The sequence below is a fragment of the Mya arenaria genome, chromosome 8, assembly GCF_026914265.1.
Source record: "Mya arenaria isolate MELC-2E11 chromosome 8, ASM2691426v1".
Lineage (NCBI taxonomy): Eukaryota > Metazoa > Mollusca > Bivalvia > Myida > Myidae > Mya > Mya arenaria.
In genome coordinates this window covers 74,608,538-74,625,193 of record NC_069129.1, presented here as the reverse complement: position 1 = coordinate 74,625,193, position 16,656 = coordinate 74,608,538, and positions in this window count along the sequence as shown.

The window sequence follows — 16,656 nt, the reverse complement described above, 5'->3', positions numbered from 1 at the left end:
TAGCTTAGCAGAGTCTGATCTCAGAAGTCGTATTGGCTGGTATTCACTAATTAGATTGTTCATGTATACAGGAGCAAGTTCATGTCTGATTTTGAAAGAGTACAGTATGACTTTGTACTCTACTCTGTACGAAACCGGGAGCCAGTGTAGAGAATATAGAACCGGGGTTATGTGGTCACGCTTCTTTGTAAGCGTGATTAAACGAGCGGCAGTGTTCTGGATGCGCTGCAGTTTGTCGATTACTTTGCAGTTTGCACCACATAGCAAAACATTGGCATAGTCCAGCCGAGAGGTCACGAGAGAATTCACAAGTGTTTTACAGGCATTTATGGTAATGAATGGCCTAATCCGCCCAATATTACGCAGATGGAAAAAACAGGATTTTGAAATTGCACTAGCCTGTTTGTCCATGCTTAAAGTTTTATCAAAGAAGGCACCTAAGTTTTTCACAAATGATGATTCATGAACAATTGTTCCGTCAAATTGTAATTTGCAGCCAGAAAAATTCTTTACTTGATGTTTTGGTGCAAAGATGATGAGTTCAGTTTTGTCCTGGTTGATCTTAAGCATGTTCAGGTGCATCCAGGAACTGATGTCCGACAAGCACGCTTCAATTGCTGGTACTACACTAGTCCAACTGTCTTTTGGTTTAATGACAAGGTAGCATTGCGTATCATCAGCATAACCATGGTGTAGCATGTTGTGGTTCTTACATATATCCCCTATTGGTCTAGAGAACATACAGTATTTTCTCGGTCCCAGTACCGAGCCCTGAGGAACGCCAAAATGTAAAGAGGTTTCGTCAGAAACAGCCGACCGAACTGCAACGCGTTGAGACCTATTACTCAGATAAGAGTGAAACCACAGCAGGGCAGAGCCAGATATTCCATAGGCATGTTCAAAACGTTTAAGTAGAATAGGATGGTCGATGACATCAAAGGCGGCAGATAGATCTAACATTATCAAAACCACACATGAGTTATTGTCAAGTGCGGCCGCTATGTCTTGGTGGACTCGCAGAAGTGCTGTCTCTGTGGAATGTCGTGCACGGTACGCAGATTGTAAATTGTCATGTAATGTATTAGTGTCCAAGTGATCCTTCAGCCTTCTTGCTACCACTTTTTCAAGCACTTTAGACAGAAAAGGGAGGTTTGATACAGGTCTATAATTACTAAATGTATCGTGATCCAACCCAGGTTTCTTTAGTAAGGGTCGTACAATGGCCTGCTTAAATTGAGTAGGTACTTCAGAGTTCAACAATGATTGATTCATTATAGCTGTGATGATTGGGAGGATACTATCTAGACAGGGCTTCAACAGAGATGTTGGAATGGGGTCCAGTTCACAAGACTTTGCAGATGCATGTATGATGGTTTTCCTAACCTCTTCAGGGGTAACAGGATCCAGGGCTTCCATGCGCTCTCCAATGAACTTAACATCAGCCCGAAGGACATCATTGTCAGTCTGATTCTCACTCAACTTGTTACGGATACTGATAATTTTTCCAATGAAAAAGTCACAAAATTTGTTTGCCAAAGATTTGTCATTATCGGTGGATGGTAACACCGTATCTCGCTTACAACCCATGAGAGTGTTTGTGAGTTTAAAAAGGTGACGCCGATCGTTACTGTTTTCTTCAATTTAGGATGAATAGTAATCCTTTTTGGTCTGTAGCATAAGTTTATTATAGATAATACAAGCTTCTTTGTATATCTCTGTATGAACTGTCAAATTAGATTTTCGCATCTTTCTCTCAGCCTTACGACGGTTCCTCTTAGCAGCACGGAGACTATCATTATACCATGGTGTGTTTGGCCTGATGGTTATCACTTTGGTTTGTAATGGGGCATGTTTATCTAACAGCTCCTGGAGGCCTGTATTATACCTCTCTACAAGTTCCTCAGTCGTACCCTCTATGGACTGCAGCGTTTGTGAATTGGTGATATCTGTTACAAGATCGTCAATAGATATATCACGGAAGGCACGAAAAGATACAATTTTATGTTCTCTTTTTGGCTTTTGAGTTTGTAGATGGGTGCATATGGCAAGATGATCACCAGATGGGCAACCTTGAGAGTCAAATAGGCCTGGATTCTCTATCACGGGAGTTTCTTGGAGTAGAGAGCTACTTTGTCTGGTTATGAGTACATCCAGAGTGTGACCACGATTGTGAGTTGCACCAACTACATGTTGGGATAACCCATGTACTTCAAGAGTCTCAAGGAACTTCTGACTGTCAACGTTGGTAGAGTCATCGAGATGAAAGTTTAGATCACCTGTTAAGATGACTTCATCTGGGCTCAAAGCTAGTTCATCTAAATATGATGACCACTCCTCGAAGAATGTTGCAATGTGAAAGTTGTTGCCCTTTGACACAGGAGGTCTGTATAACGAACACAAGATAAAATGTGAGCTATTGGTACTGATGTCGCATTCCATATGCTCAAAATGTGTTGCCTGCGTAAACGATTGTACAGACTTAACATTGATGGTATTTTGGTATACAAGTCCTACACCACCACCCCTCCTCTCTGATCTAGAGACATGACAAAAGTTGTACTCATCTGGGAGGATCTCTGATATTACACTACACAATATCAGCACCTACCCTACCATTGTGTAAGAATGTTAATTGAAAATGTAAAGTCGTAACACCTAAACAATACTTGCCGAAAGAAAAAACACAAATAGTTATATGTGTTCGACAGATGCTATATAAATTTGAAACAATTATAAATAGATATTAGCCCATGTTATTTAATTTGATTATTTGAATTTTTTTCAAAACGTCCGCATAAATCTTTCTGGTATTTAAATGCCATATGAGGTAAAAATATGAAAATAGACGTGTAACAGAGAACAAAAAAGTAAATAGTAGAGTACGAGAGTCATAAAAAGTAGAGACATGACATTTTAAGAAGAAGGTGGTAGATGTCAGGTCTGTTCAAAATATGTTGATGATGATTTTAAATCTGTTGGTCTGTTTGATGAATGTTTGGATACATATGAAGATAGTCGAGTTTGTTTGGTCATTGGCCTTTTTCGAGCCGTAAAGAAAGAACTAAAGTGTGATCGGCCTGGATATATGCAATTTGTCAATTAGGCTTGCTCTTAAATCTCGGTAAAGTTGGCAGACAAAGAAAACAGTTGTATGTGCCTTCAATTTTCCCGCACTGGCAGCATCGACTATCAACAATATTTTAAGAGTATTAGTGTAACGGCCCGTTATCGAATGCCGTTAAGAAGAGCGACTAAAGACCGTTTATTATGTACTACAATAGTCAAACTGAAAGAAATAATTAAAAAAATACATAACACATAGTAAAATGTACCTATTTTAGGAATTAAACTCCGTGATTATAAGGGTCTTCTCACAGAACCAATCGAAATGTTCTGTGAGTGCATGACACTATAATTCTCGACAGAACTAAACGCAATGTTCTTCGAGCGCACAAAAACGACTGACTGCGTATTTCCGAAAAAAAAACCTCAAGTTAATACCTGCGCATACCCAATAAATGTAAACACAGTTAAGACAAAACAAAATAATGTAACCGGCTGCCATCACATGGCTCCACAAAATTAGTAATCTATTTTAACCAGTCATTATATATCAATTGACAAAAAATGAAGAAAAAGAACAAATAATAATGATAATATGACGATGAATATCACCTACAAAATCTGCAAGAATATTAACACGCGACCTGAAAACTAAAAACGCATACACACACATACAGACAAGCTTAAATTAAGGCTCCTCGACTGGGAATTCCTCGGTCTCTCTCGCCAACAACACCAGTTTGTGAATAAGACCTTTCGAGAAAAACTTCACACGAAACAGGCCTACCTCAGGCTTTCAGATTTCTGCCCATGGACAACTAAGCCTTGCGAACCAACCCGTCCTTATCAATAGTGACGCTCTTAATTCGAGCAAGTTTCCACTGATTTCTGACAACATTGTTATCATTAACAAGAGTCGACAGATTGAGAGAGAGATTTTGCCACTTGCGTCTAATTTGCAAAATTTGAAGATATCCATCTTGACCAGAACTGGTCTGCAAAATATTGAACTCGTCTCCAGCGCTTCCTTGCGTAGAAGTAAGCACGCTTAAAATTTGCAGGTGGATGCAAAATAACCTTTGTTTTGAGGGTCAGAAGGTTTTGTGGTGAAAGTGGTTCTGGGTCATTGATAGATTCGACAGAAAGAGGTCTACCTTTGACAATGTTTGCAGCTTCACACATGAACGTTCTCAACTGTTCATCATCTACGTGAGAGCCGCATTGATTCATCAGGCTTGCCAATACATTGCGTATAGAACGAATTTGCCTCTCCCATGAGCCACCCATATGACTCGCTGCTGGAACATTCATTTTGAAGTGAAAATCACAACCTTAAGAGAAATTCACCGATCTGATCTGTATCAATGCTTTCCATCTCTTCAACACAAGCTTATGTATAGCCTTTTGAGTTTTTGGCAATGTCAATAGCACTCTTCACCGCTTTTCAACTAGCAACTCTTCGTCTGAGTACTGAGATATATCTCAAACAAAGCGCAACAGACTTGATTGATCTGTGCCAGTCAGAGAAGTATTCCAAACATATTACAAAAAACACGAATGTTTAACCCTGGGTCATCCTCCAGAAGATCATATGATACCGATTCACCAACACTGGTAGGATGTTTGTCCTTCCAGAGAAATGAAGGCCCACGAAACCAACTTGGATCATTCATGAGGTCTGTTACCGTTGCACCTCGCGAGGCAATATCGGCTGGGTTTTCCTCTAATTTGACGTACTTCCATTTGAAGGTAGTGGTTCTGTCTCGTATCTGCTGAACCCTGTTTGCAACAAAAACATGGTCTATCTTTGAATTGTTTGAGATGTAACCCAGCACTACCTGACTATTGGTGTAATAGAAATGTGATACCTAATCGAAACCAAGTTCATCTTCCAACAGCTTACCATCCTTGATTGAAACCAGTGCTCCGGTTAGTTCTTATCTTGGAACTGTCATCGCTTTCAGAGGGGCAACTCTGGATTTGGCCATTACTAATGAACAATGAACTCCATTTCCAGACACCAAACGCACATATGAAAATTATTCTTATCCAGTGACACTAGCATCCGAGAAATTTCACCAAAGTCATAAGGCTTGACACAACAAGATATCTGAAACGCTTCAAGTAAACGAAGGTCCTGTCGCCATTTATCCCAGCTCACACGCACCTTGGCTTGAATTGGATCATCCCAACCGGCATGATCCGCACATATCTGTTGTAAAATGCGCTTCACAACAAGAACTACAGGGACAATGAGTCTAAGGGTGTCATAGATAGAACAGACCGTCGACATGATTCCACGACGCGATAATGGCTTATTGCGTAAAACTGTTCAGAATTTAAACGTATCTGACTCAATGCACCAACGAATACAAAGCGCTCTTTATACAGGTAAGGTATCACACGCAATGTCTATATTCTTCAAACCACTTGCTCTTTCCTCGAGTGTGAGGTTCTATATTACATGAAGTGAACTTATGCAGACGCAAACCAGCCTTACTACGCATCGCCTTGGCACCATTTATCAAATGAATAGCATCACTGACCGAAGCAACAGGCTTCAAACCGTCATCCACATAGAAATCTTTCCGAACAAAATCTGCAACGGATGAATCAAACTCTGACTCGAATTCATCTGCCATATTTTTTAAACCGAATTAGCACAACCTGGAGAGGATTTGGCATCGAGCAGGTAAACAGTCATACGATACTCGACCGAACATGTGCTGAAGTCATTCGTGTCCCAACACAAAAATCTCAAGAATTCTCTGTGCTCTTTGTTCACATTGAACTGGTAAAACATTATTTCGACATCACACATCAATGTAACCTGCTCTTTTCGGAACCTCAGCAACACTCCAACCAAACTGTTAATGAGGTCAGGACCTTGAAGGAGGCAAGCATTGAGACTTCTATTGTGGTACGTCGCACTGCAATCAAATACAATCCTAATTTTGTTGGGCTTCTGAGGGTGATATATCCCTTGGTGTGGAATTTACCACACTATTCACGAATTTGCATTTGAATTAGGATCACTGACCCTTTCCGAATGGCCTTTGTTAATAAGTCTAGTCATGAATTCAACATAATGCTGACAGAAAACCTTGTCTCTTTCGAGTCTTTTCCGTAATATGTGAAATCTACTTAAAGACATTTCACTCGAGGCAGAGTCACAAAAATCACGTTCCATTGTCTTCAACACATCGCTTATAACCACCTCTTTCACAGATGTCGGCAGTTGCCAAGGTTCCTTGCTCAGAAACTAACCCATGAGGAATCTCCCGACAGACAATACGATGACTCATTCCAATATAACCGTTGTCAGAAAAGGATGGATCATTAACACCAACAATATCCCAACCAAGATCAGTTGTCTGGCCATATGGACCATTACCATTGCACGGAATGGCCTCCCTAGGTACTAAAGCTCGTGGGCAATTATAACCTATGAGCAAACCAATTTCGCATTCATTCAACGGCATAAGGTCATTTGCAATTGGTTCAAAGTGTGGCCAGAATTTCGCATTTTCGGGTGTCGGAATATGTGAACGATTCGCTGGCATTATGTTTCTATCAAAGGTTACCGGAAGTGATATTTTGGATCAAGCCTATGTGTCTCTGGCTATCAACAACTTTGTTCTCAGCATACATTGTAGATAGAGACAACTGCACATCGACACCGTTAAGGTCAAAATCATTGCAAGTTGTCTCCAAAATAAATGTTGACTGAGTATCCAGTAAAGCGTATATCAATTTCTCATTGCTCCGATTATCTGAATGAGAAACGAAGACCGGAACAATCATTGAGCATTTGCTCGCCGAACTAGCATAGTAAAGAAATACTGCACCATCATGGATTGGTCTAGGTTTGGCGGTGCTTTTTGTCGTAGTGGAGTCTTGCTTAATCTGCACTTGCTCTCCATGTAAAGATGTCGGATGAAATTTCGAACAAATCCGGCATGTCTTCCCTGCTTGAATTTGCACGATATGTTATCTAGACCAAAGCATCCAAAGCACAATCGCGTGTTCCGACTGAATGTTTTTCTTTCTGTCATCGGTTTACCTAGAAACACAGTGCAATTTCTAACTCATGACCTTTATTGCACATCGGACAATTAATTGTTTTTGTGGTTATCGGGTTGACAAAACTACTCGGCTGGTTAGATGTTTCGGACCAAAATGAACGGCCTTGTGGCTTCCTTTTATTTTGAACAACCCTTTGGGATTTATAGCCATCCACGTGAAGCGATTGCAAAGACGTGACTGGAACGCATGCCAGTTTGGCCTCCTGCGAAGGCGGTAAGACACTGCCTCAAAAAATCTACAAACCGACGCAGAGACCTGCAGTCTCTAGAAACTACTCAGGAAAACTAGAAACGTCCCTGTTTTATAGCCGGTGTAGCTTTGTCTGTGCTACATGTTCAATGTACATGTATTTAAAACCCTGGCGATGTTGAGAATACGATTGTGTACAGTTTACCCGATACGCAACGGTTTACATATCGGCCAGTAATCGCAACGGTCATTTGCATGTTTTGCACGTGCACGCTATACATGTCATCCATATGTTGATTCAGTTCATGTCGTACCATTCATGCGAGAGGGGCTATTCTGAAAGTTATTTTTTTTTCTTTAATTTTTCACTGTTTTCGTTATGCCACGGCTTTCCGAAAACGAGCGAAATCAGGCGATTGGGATGCTTGCGGATGGGTTGTCAGCCAGGGTAGTCGCGCCTCGGTTCGGGTGCTGTCGGAAGACGATTAATCGTCTTGCATCCCGGTACCAGCAGACTGGGGCTGTTCACGACCGGCAGAGACCTGGTAGGCCCCGTGTAACGACGGCTAGAACAGATCGTTTCATTACGTTGACGCACTTACGTCATTGTCAATTTGCAGTCACAGTCACTGCTAGGCAATACAATGTCTAAGGGCAGACCATTCGCAACCGGTTGCGTCGTAACGCCCAACCAATCAGGGCACGCCGCCCGTACACTGGTCAGATAATGACCCAACGTCACCGTGCTGCCAGGCTGTTATGGGCGGGACGTCATCTTATTTGGAGAAGGGCTGACTGGAACCGAGTTTTGCTCATCGATGAATCTCGGTTCACAGTTAGTCATGCTGACAGAAAAATACGGGTATACAGGCTTAAAAATGAAAGATTCGCCGATTGTTGCATTGTTGAGAAGAACAGGTTTGGAGGAGGGAGCGTAATGATCTGGGGTGGGATCATGGGAAACCGGAAGACAGATTTGGTTGTTGTACAGGGCAACATTAATGCACAGCATTATGTTGCAGACTTGCTAAATGCATATGCCTTACCATTTATTCGTCAACATGGTCCTTGTGTAACATTGATGCATGACAATGCCCGCCCTCATGTAGCAAGGTTCACCACTCAATTCTTGCAGCAAAACAATGTCAACGTCATGCCATGGCCCGCGGTTTCCCCGGATCTCAATCCCATTGAGCACATATGGGATCAACTGGGTCGCATAGAACGAGCTAACCATCAGATTGACAATGTTCGCGATCTTACACGGGCGTTTCAACAGGAATGGAGGAATTTGCCCAACGTACTGGTATTGCGTTACGTTACGTCGATGGGGCGTAGGATCATTGCATGCATTCATGCAAATGGTGGGCATACTCGATACTAACGAGATATACTGGATGTGCCACACTTCTTATTGAAATTCCATCTCTAAACATTCAATAACACCTTTTGGGGATTTTTAATTTTGACCCCTACCTCCCTTGACCGGTTATCTCTCAAAAAGTTAACAAGATAGCATGATGTTAATAATTGGTTTTGATACAGAAATGAATGAACTTGTTTTTTCTATTTTGATTCATAAAAGTAACCCTTATGGTTTTCGATAAATCTTTCCTGAAATATGGAGGGACGTTTCTATTTTTGCTGAGTATACTTCCAGGAACTAGTTAAAATAATAAAACACTAAAAGTGCGCTAAAAGCTGAAATCATGGCAGATTGCAATTCTTACAACAACCTCAAATATCAGGGTAAAATGGTAGCAGTCAACACAAAATATGAGAACTGGAGCAGACAACCGTTTTCAAAAAATGCTGAGATATTTACAGGGCTACAAAATTATAATACTGGCCCGAACGCAATATGACTTTAAAAATTGCTAAGGTTAGAAATTGTGTACAATCATAAATATATTGGTGAATATTTAACACGACAATTATACAAAACCAAAATACATCTTGCAGAACCAGCCTATAAAGCAATAAATTTTCTTTATAAACGCATAAATAACTTCGATTTACCAATTAATAACCAGCTTAAACTGTTTGACCACACCATAGTGTCTATCCTAAAATTTACATGTGAGGTCTGGGGCCTTGAAGAAAATATTGTTTGCATTGAGAGAATCCACTTATCAATTTCACGTATAATCACTAAATCAACCTGCGTACATGTTGTATTGGGAACTGAACAGATATCCCATAAGTATAATAATTTAAGCTAGAATGATTAATTATTGGATTAAATTAATTCTAGGTGATACTAATAAGTATACTTCCTTTGTATATAATGCAATGCTCAACTTCCCGATACAATTTAAATAGTTAAAACATATACTTAAGAGGTTAGCAAACTCATATTTGTATAAAAGTCGGCACGCAACATGTAACAAGAAAAACAACAAGATTATTAAACGAGCTTTTTTTTACCAATCTATTCAGACATAGTTAAAGTCCATGACAATTGCAAATTAAGGAAACAATTTACCGTGCCATGGAGCATACGCAGTTTGAGGCTTACTTTAAACTGGTCCCATTAAAACAAGCCGAATCCTTTTGCAAACTAAGAACCATGAACTTTAATATTCCCAGTGAAATAAGACGCTGGAATAATACCCCCGATGAAGAAAGATATTGTACTTTATGTAACGATGAGATTAGGGGGATCGTTTTTACTACTTCCTTGTCTGTAGCTACTTTAATGATCAACGTAAAGTATATGAATATAATTTTTCGTACGCATCCAAATTAATTAAAACATCGTAAATTATTGCAATAAAAGAATCCTATAGTTCCAAATAAATAAGGTGCGTTTGCTGAGAGTTTCATTAAAACTTTCAAGGAGCACTTACCTGTCAGTGTATCCGTAAGTCCGTGTAGATGTTCAATTCATTTAGAAATAAAACAACAGAATATCACGATCACATCACAACTCAGTGATTTGCTTATTCATAAGTGCACGTTTACTTCCACATTTATGTTTCTGTTTATTACATCCTTTGCCCTTTCTTTGTAAACACTCGGTGGTTTTGCATAAATATTAAATTTGATATTATCCTTACCTGTGTTAACGAAATGTAGTTAACTAGTTTATTTATGTCGAATCTGTGTATGTTTGTTTTTGATACCCTCACGTAACTATTTAAGTTGCAACAAGCATTTGCTGTTGCGATATATTGATCGTCTATGCAATACGGGTAATTGTTCTTGTTTTTGTAATGTTGTATTGGTCTTGATGAAAGCACATTTTTGGTAGTGAATTTTAACATTTTGCGTCAGTTTTTAAACATGTCTTGGGTTATGTTATTGTTTTAACAAACAAATAAGAATATATTCATTATTCATATTGCGATGTTTTGCAGATGTATTGTCAGAATGGCTTGGCTACAAATAGTTAATGTACAATATTTTTTTCTTTCAATGTTTAGAGTTTGGGATCATTGTGTTTCTTTAATATGGCGTAATGAGTCAATCTCTTGTCTTGATTTACCATAATATTTTTATAATTATGTTCTAGTAAAAAAATACAATTACTCCTTATTATGATATTCTCTGTGTAGTCATTATTTTTAAGTGATTATTGTCATTTATTTTCGTTTGTTACATAATCTTATCATGCTTTTGTGTATTTTTTCTCAAAATTTGATGAAAAGGTTGAAATGAATAGGACAACTCACATTTTGATATATAGTGTAATGTATAATATATAATGCATAAAATATTAGTGTAGATGTTTGTGTATATATATTTTGGATAAATGTATTTACATTTCTTTTTCGAGAAAGATTGTTGAAAATGAAAAATTTGTTTTAGTGTCAACAATGTCTTGATATGATGATAGTTTTAAGATATTTAATCAAATAATGAAACAATCAAATAATGAAAACTGTTGGTTTAAAAAGCAAATATCGTTCTTAAAATCATCATCATCGTCATCTTCATCATCATTATCATCATCATCATCATCATCATCATCATCATCATCATCATCATCATCATCATCATCATCATCATCATCATCATCATCATCATCATCACCATCATCATCATCACCATCATCAAATTTATCATATTTCATCATATTCATCACATCATTATATTCATCATATTCATCATATATCTTGCAGTAGGATCAGCATCAGCATCAGCATCAAAATTAGCATCTGCAATTAAAAGGAATTAATTAACTGAGCCTCATGCAATTGGTAAACTATCCCTAAATTACTTTCCGTTCATATCAAGATCTTTTTATAAAGTAAACATGTCTGTTGTAAGTCAATTGGATGTTAAACTCACATGGGAAGATACGAACTAGATAAAGGTATTCTATCTAAATTCTTGTTTATTAAATAAGCGATCTTGTTTAAGGGCGCGAAATAAAATATAATATAACGAAAATCATCAATCGGATGGCAAAGTTCATGTTATCAATTTTAGGAAAATAATCAGAAAAGCGAAAATGTTTATTTGTTTAAGCCTGCAGAAGGCTTATTCCGATAAGTGTTGATACATGGCATGTTTTGGATTATGTCGGTTTTGATCCGCAAGTATATAAGCATATACTCAACTACCTACATGTAAAAAAGAACGTCATCATATTCAAAAAGAGCTTTCCGCTTGATAAGTTTGGAATACGATGACAATTAAATGAATAATTTTAAAAGAAGTAAGCAATATAGTGAATAACTACTCATATTTGAGCTAATTGTGATGCGTGTAATGAGTTTACCAAACCAATATCATGGTAAAATATATTTGCTAAGTATAAAGTGCCATTTTGTTACTCTTAGTGTGTCCCACACACCGATCATTGTGACTGCAAAATGCTTCCCTTATTCAATTATATTACAAAAAGCTTGTGCTGAAATACTGACACGTATTATTTACATCTTAATGCGTTCATCTTTATAAAACGCGATGTTTAAAATGTTTAGAAAGTGGCATCTGTACTCTGTAATTAAGTCCGTTTGTAAAGCTGCTTCAGCGACACGTATTTATAAGTATTTACAATCTGATATATGGCATAACACATTTGGAGAACTTCCTGTGTATAATGGCGAATTCGTAATATAGTTCACTTTCATTGTCATGAAGTTATCGGTGTACATGATGTCACAGGTTTTCTGTTCAAATATCTTGAGATAACACTCTTAGGGAATGTCTGAGATCGGTATCTTATTGACAATTTGTCTTCAGGTTTGCAAAAACGAAAACCAACTTAACATCTAGTATCTGATTATTTTGGCTGACTCGGAGTGTTTTGGCATGTGATGTAGTTTTCTTCAAATATTTTACATAGGTAATCATTTAGAAGAAAATCTTTGCCAATATATTTCGCTTTTATTTTCAACAATGTTTTTTTTTATATGTTCCCAGTATTAGTACAATGATGCTTTTTATTATGAAACTCTATGATCACACAGTTTTAAACCTTTTATTTTATAGGGCAGAGTGTGTGTGATGCTCATAGTTTCAAACAGTGACCGCATCGTATCTTTGAAAAGTTTTTGCATTAGGTGCTCTGAATTGTATTCCTCCGTCTGCGGGTAAAGCTGGGATCTCTTATCATTGAAGTACTTGGGGTTTACCTATAAGTTTATTAATATTTGTTTTATTATTAAGTTTCGTCAAGTTAATGCATACTTTGACAAGATTTACCTTTTACGTTGTTCTTTTCTTTAATTAGGAGTGTTGGGATAAGAGTGAGGTTTGTGCACGTAAACTGGTTTAAACCCCCAGTAAATATACATTTAACTGACCGTTCCAAGGCGGTACCTAACATTCCTTGTTAAACATACCTAGTTTATATATATATATATATATATATATATATATATATATATATATATATATATATATATATATATATATATATATATAATATGTATGCACTGTGCTGTTTGTTGAGTTTTGTGCTGTTCTACCATGTTTCTTGTTTGTGATTTTTTGTTTTTGTGTTCTATGTCTTTGGCGTTTACCAATTGCCATTAAACCGGGTGTATGTTTGAACTTTTTGCTATTGAGTTTGTTTCTGTAGTTTTTCACAAAAGTATTAAAATTAAATATCGTCTATTTTGTATTTGCATGAATTGATTTCATGCTTGTAAACAATTTATCTGGTTACAACTTAGTAATGTGTTATTGGTTTTGTAAGGATTTACAACACATAACATTCCTAAGTGTGGTTCGTCTGCAATGATAACGTGAAACAACTATTATGACAACTACTACCACTTCATCTACTTCTTCTACAACTTTACTACTATCATTACTGCTAAAATTACTACTAAAATTACTACCACTACTACTACTACTACTACTACTACTACTACTACTACTACTACTACTACTACTACTACTACTACCACCACCACCACCACCACCACCACCACCACCACCACCACCACCACCACCACCACCACCACCACTACTACTTCTACTACTACTACTACTACTACTACTACTACTACTACTACTACTACTACTACTACTACTACTACTACTACTACTACTACTACTACTACTACTACTACTACTACTACTACTACTACTACTACTACTACTACTACTTATCCTGCTACTGCTACTGCTACTGCTGCTGCTACGGCTACTGCTACTATTGTTGCTGTTGCTGCTATTGCTGCGGCTGCTACTAAAACTACTACTACTACTGCTACGGCTGCTACTGCTACTTTTACAACTGCTACTACTACTACTACTACTACTACTACTACTACTACTACTACTACTACTACTACTACTACTACTTCCACTACTGCTGCTGCTGCTGCTGCTGCTGCCGCCGCCGCCGCCGCCGCCGCCGCCGCCGCCACCGCCGCCACCACAACCACCACAACCACCACCACCACCACCACCACTACTACTACTACTACTATTACTCCTACTACTACTAGTTATTCTCAAACTTAGAGAAAGAACATGCGTAAAAAAACAAAACAAGTTCAATGTAAATTATTATTATGACAGGCGTATAAAAACCAAAAATGAAGAACTTATTTAAAAAACTAATAGCAACTCTTGTGAAGGTTTACTTACAATGTATGCGGACATGAAACATAATGAACGCCCTGGTTCGGATCGTCTCACTGCAAAATTCTTTCAGATATTTTGAATACTATTCAGCTGATATATATTGGCGTTTTAAATGTTTCCTTTATAATTGGTCATTTAACACCACTTCAAAAGCAATGTATAATTCCTCCAATAACAAAATTGTAATAGTTAGAAAACCTTTCCAATTGGAGACCGATAAGCTTATTGAATATTGACTATAAAATAGCCACGAAGGCATTAATTATAAAAAATCACGAAGGCATTAATTATAAAAAAGAGGTTTACCTTAAGTGATTGATGCCGAATAAACAGTGTTTTATTTAAGGCAGATACATACTTAAATAAACAACTTAGGTTTAAAGACTTAAATATATACATTGATTTTATCTCTTTGTAAAAGAAGTGGTAACGTGTCTGAGTACCAGATTCATTCAGAAATAAGATAAAACGAGCAATAGGAAAGAAGCAAATTCATACGTATAACTATTAAATAGTCGATCCCTACTAGCATGTTAAAAATTGATACAGTTTGGAAAAGGTGTAAAAGTTCAGGCTGAAAACAATATTTTGAAAAAAACACTTAGAATGAGCGTATTATTTTTCTGTATTATGCTTCAATATTGTTATTTCTGGTGTATTGATACGGCATATATGTTAGGAAATTTTCAATGTTTATATGTTTGATATGAATAGCAGATACAGACTGTGTTGTGTACAAAAAGTCACGTATTAGTCATACAAATTCTGATATTATACAACGAGTTCAGTAAACGAATTAAGTAAACGAGTGAAGTAATGGAATGCACTTTTATAGATTAAATAAACACACATCATATAACCCTAAGACGAAAATACTAATTGTTAGGACCTCAGTGTGATAAGTTGTAAAATTTTACGGGCTATCCAGAGAACATAAATATGTCTTAATGATACGATCTTACATTGAATTCAACATTATTTTTTTTATTTCATGCATATATCGTGTTTTTGGTTCAATATATTTCCACGTTAGAGTAAATTTTGTTTGACGACAGTCCCTTTCTGTGGCCTCTTCGCGAAGGGAAGTAATTGCGGCATAACCGCTATGTCAAAGTTACCTCCATTCGCGCGAGCAGTCCGTCCACTAAACAAAAATCCACACTTTATGGAAATGGTTGTTGGAATTGAAATTATTTTTAGATAAAACCCTACTTCCATCAACGAAACCATCATCATTTTAAACATTTATTCAGGCACAACACAAGTATTTAAACAAAAGCATTTCGGAAATAAAAAAATGTATCGCACAGAAAAATACAATTAAATGAAACTTGAGCATGTGACATTTTTGTACATTCAAAAACAATTTCAACAGATTTAAATTAACAATGATGGACCTTTACAAGTGTGTATTCGAAAGCAACGGAAGTCTGTGTTTAGTGTTTTTCGTAGTGTATATCTAGTCACTGTCGCTCTCAGACTCTGGATCTAACGGTATTTTTTCGCGGTGAATTCATGCTCAGTGCAGGCGAAGGATGTTTTGTTGTTGAGACAGCGAATTAGTTTCATATCTATTAAAGTTGAATGTCACGTTTTCGTTAAATTTTGTGTTTACAAAGACCCCAGAGGAAATATCGAGGATGTGCCCGAAGATGCTTTTGAAAAGGATGGAGCGCAGACTTTGAAAATTTTCTCGACAAGATGTCGGAAAACACCATGGCCTAGTAAGGCTAGTTGGTTTTCAATCTGCTTTAATTGTTCAGTTTTTTATGGCTGATGATCTGAGCTATTTGATAAGACTGGATTCCTTTATCGTTCAGCTTTTGGATAAGCCTTTTCTGAGCATTATTTTTTAAAAAGAAAAAATGAATTGTTGAACTGATGAAGGTAAACAATTGAAGGAAATTGGTCAAATTCAAAATGCTTGTGCATACATGTACGCAGTTCGAGCTTGTAGGAAGAAATGATCTATCAACTCTGTTACTAGCACAGGTGTCCAAGTAAATATTCAACCGATACCTACCAAGCAGGTTAATTGTAACAGTATGTTCCATGAAATAGTTCATACATAAATTGGTAAGTTTGTCTCTTTTAAAAGTTATAATCAAACACCAAAATGTTTGTTTTATTAAAACTATTGCATAATTTGATTTTGACAATTCTATAAGATTCGGTCAATGTGTATATTACTGCACTACAGACGACAACAAACATGTACTTGTTACATACATGTACTTTCCAAGTCAAGGGAAGCAAATCTTGTAAAAG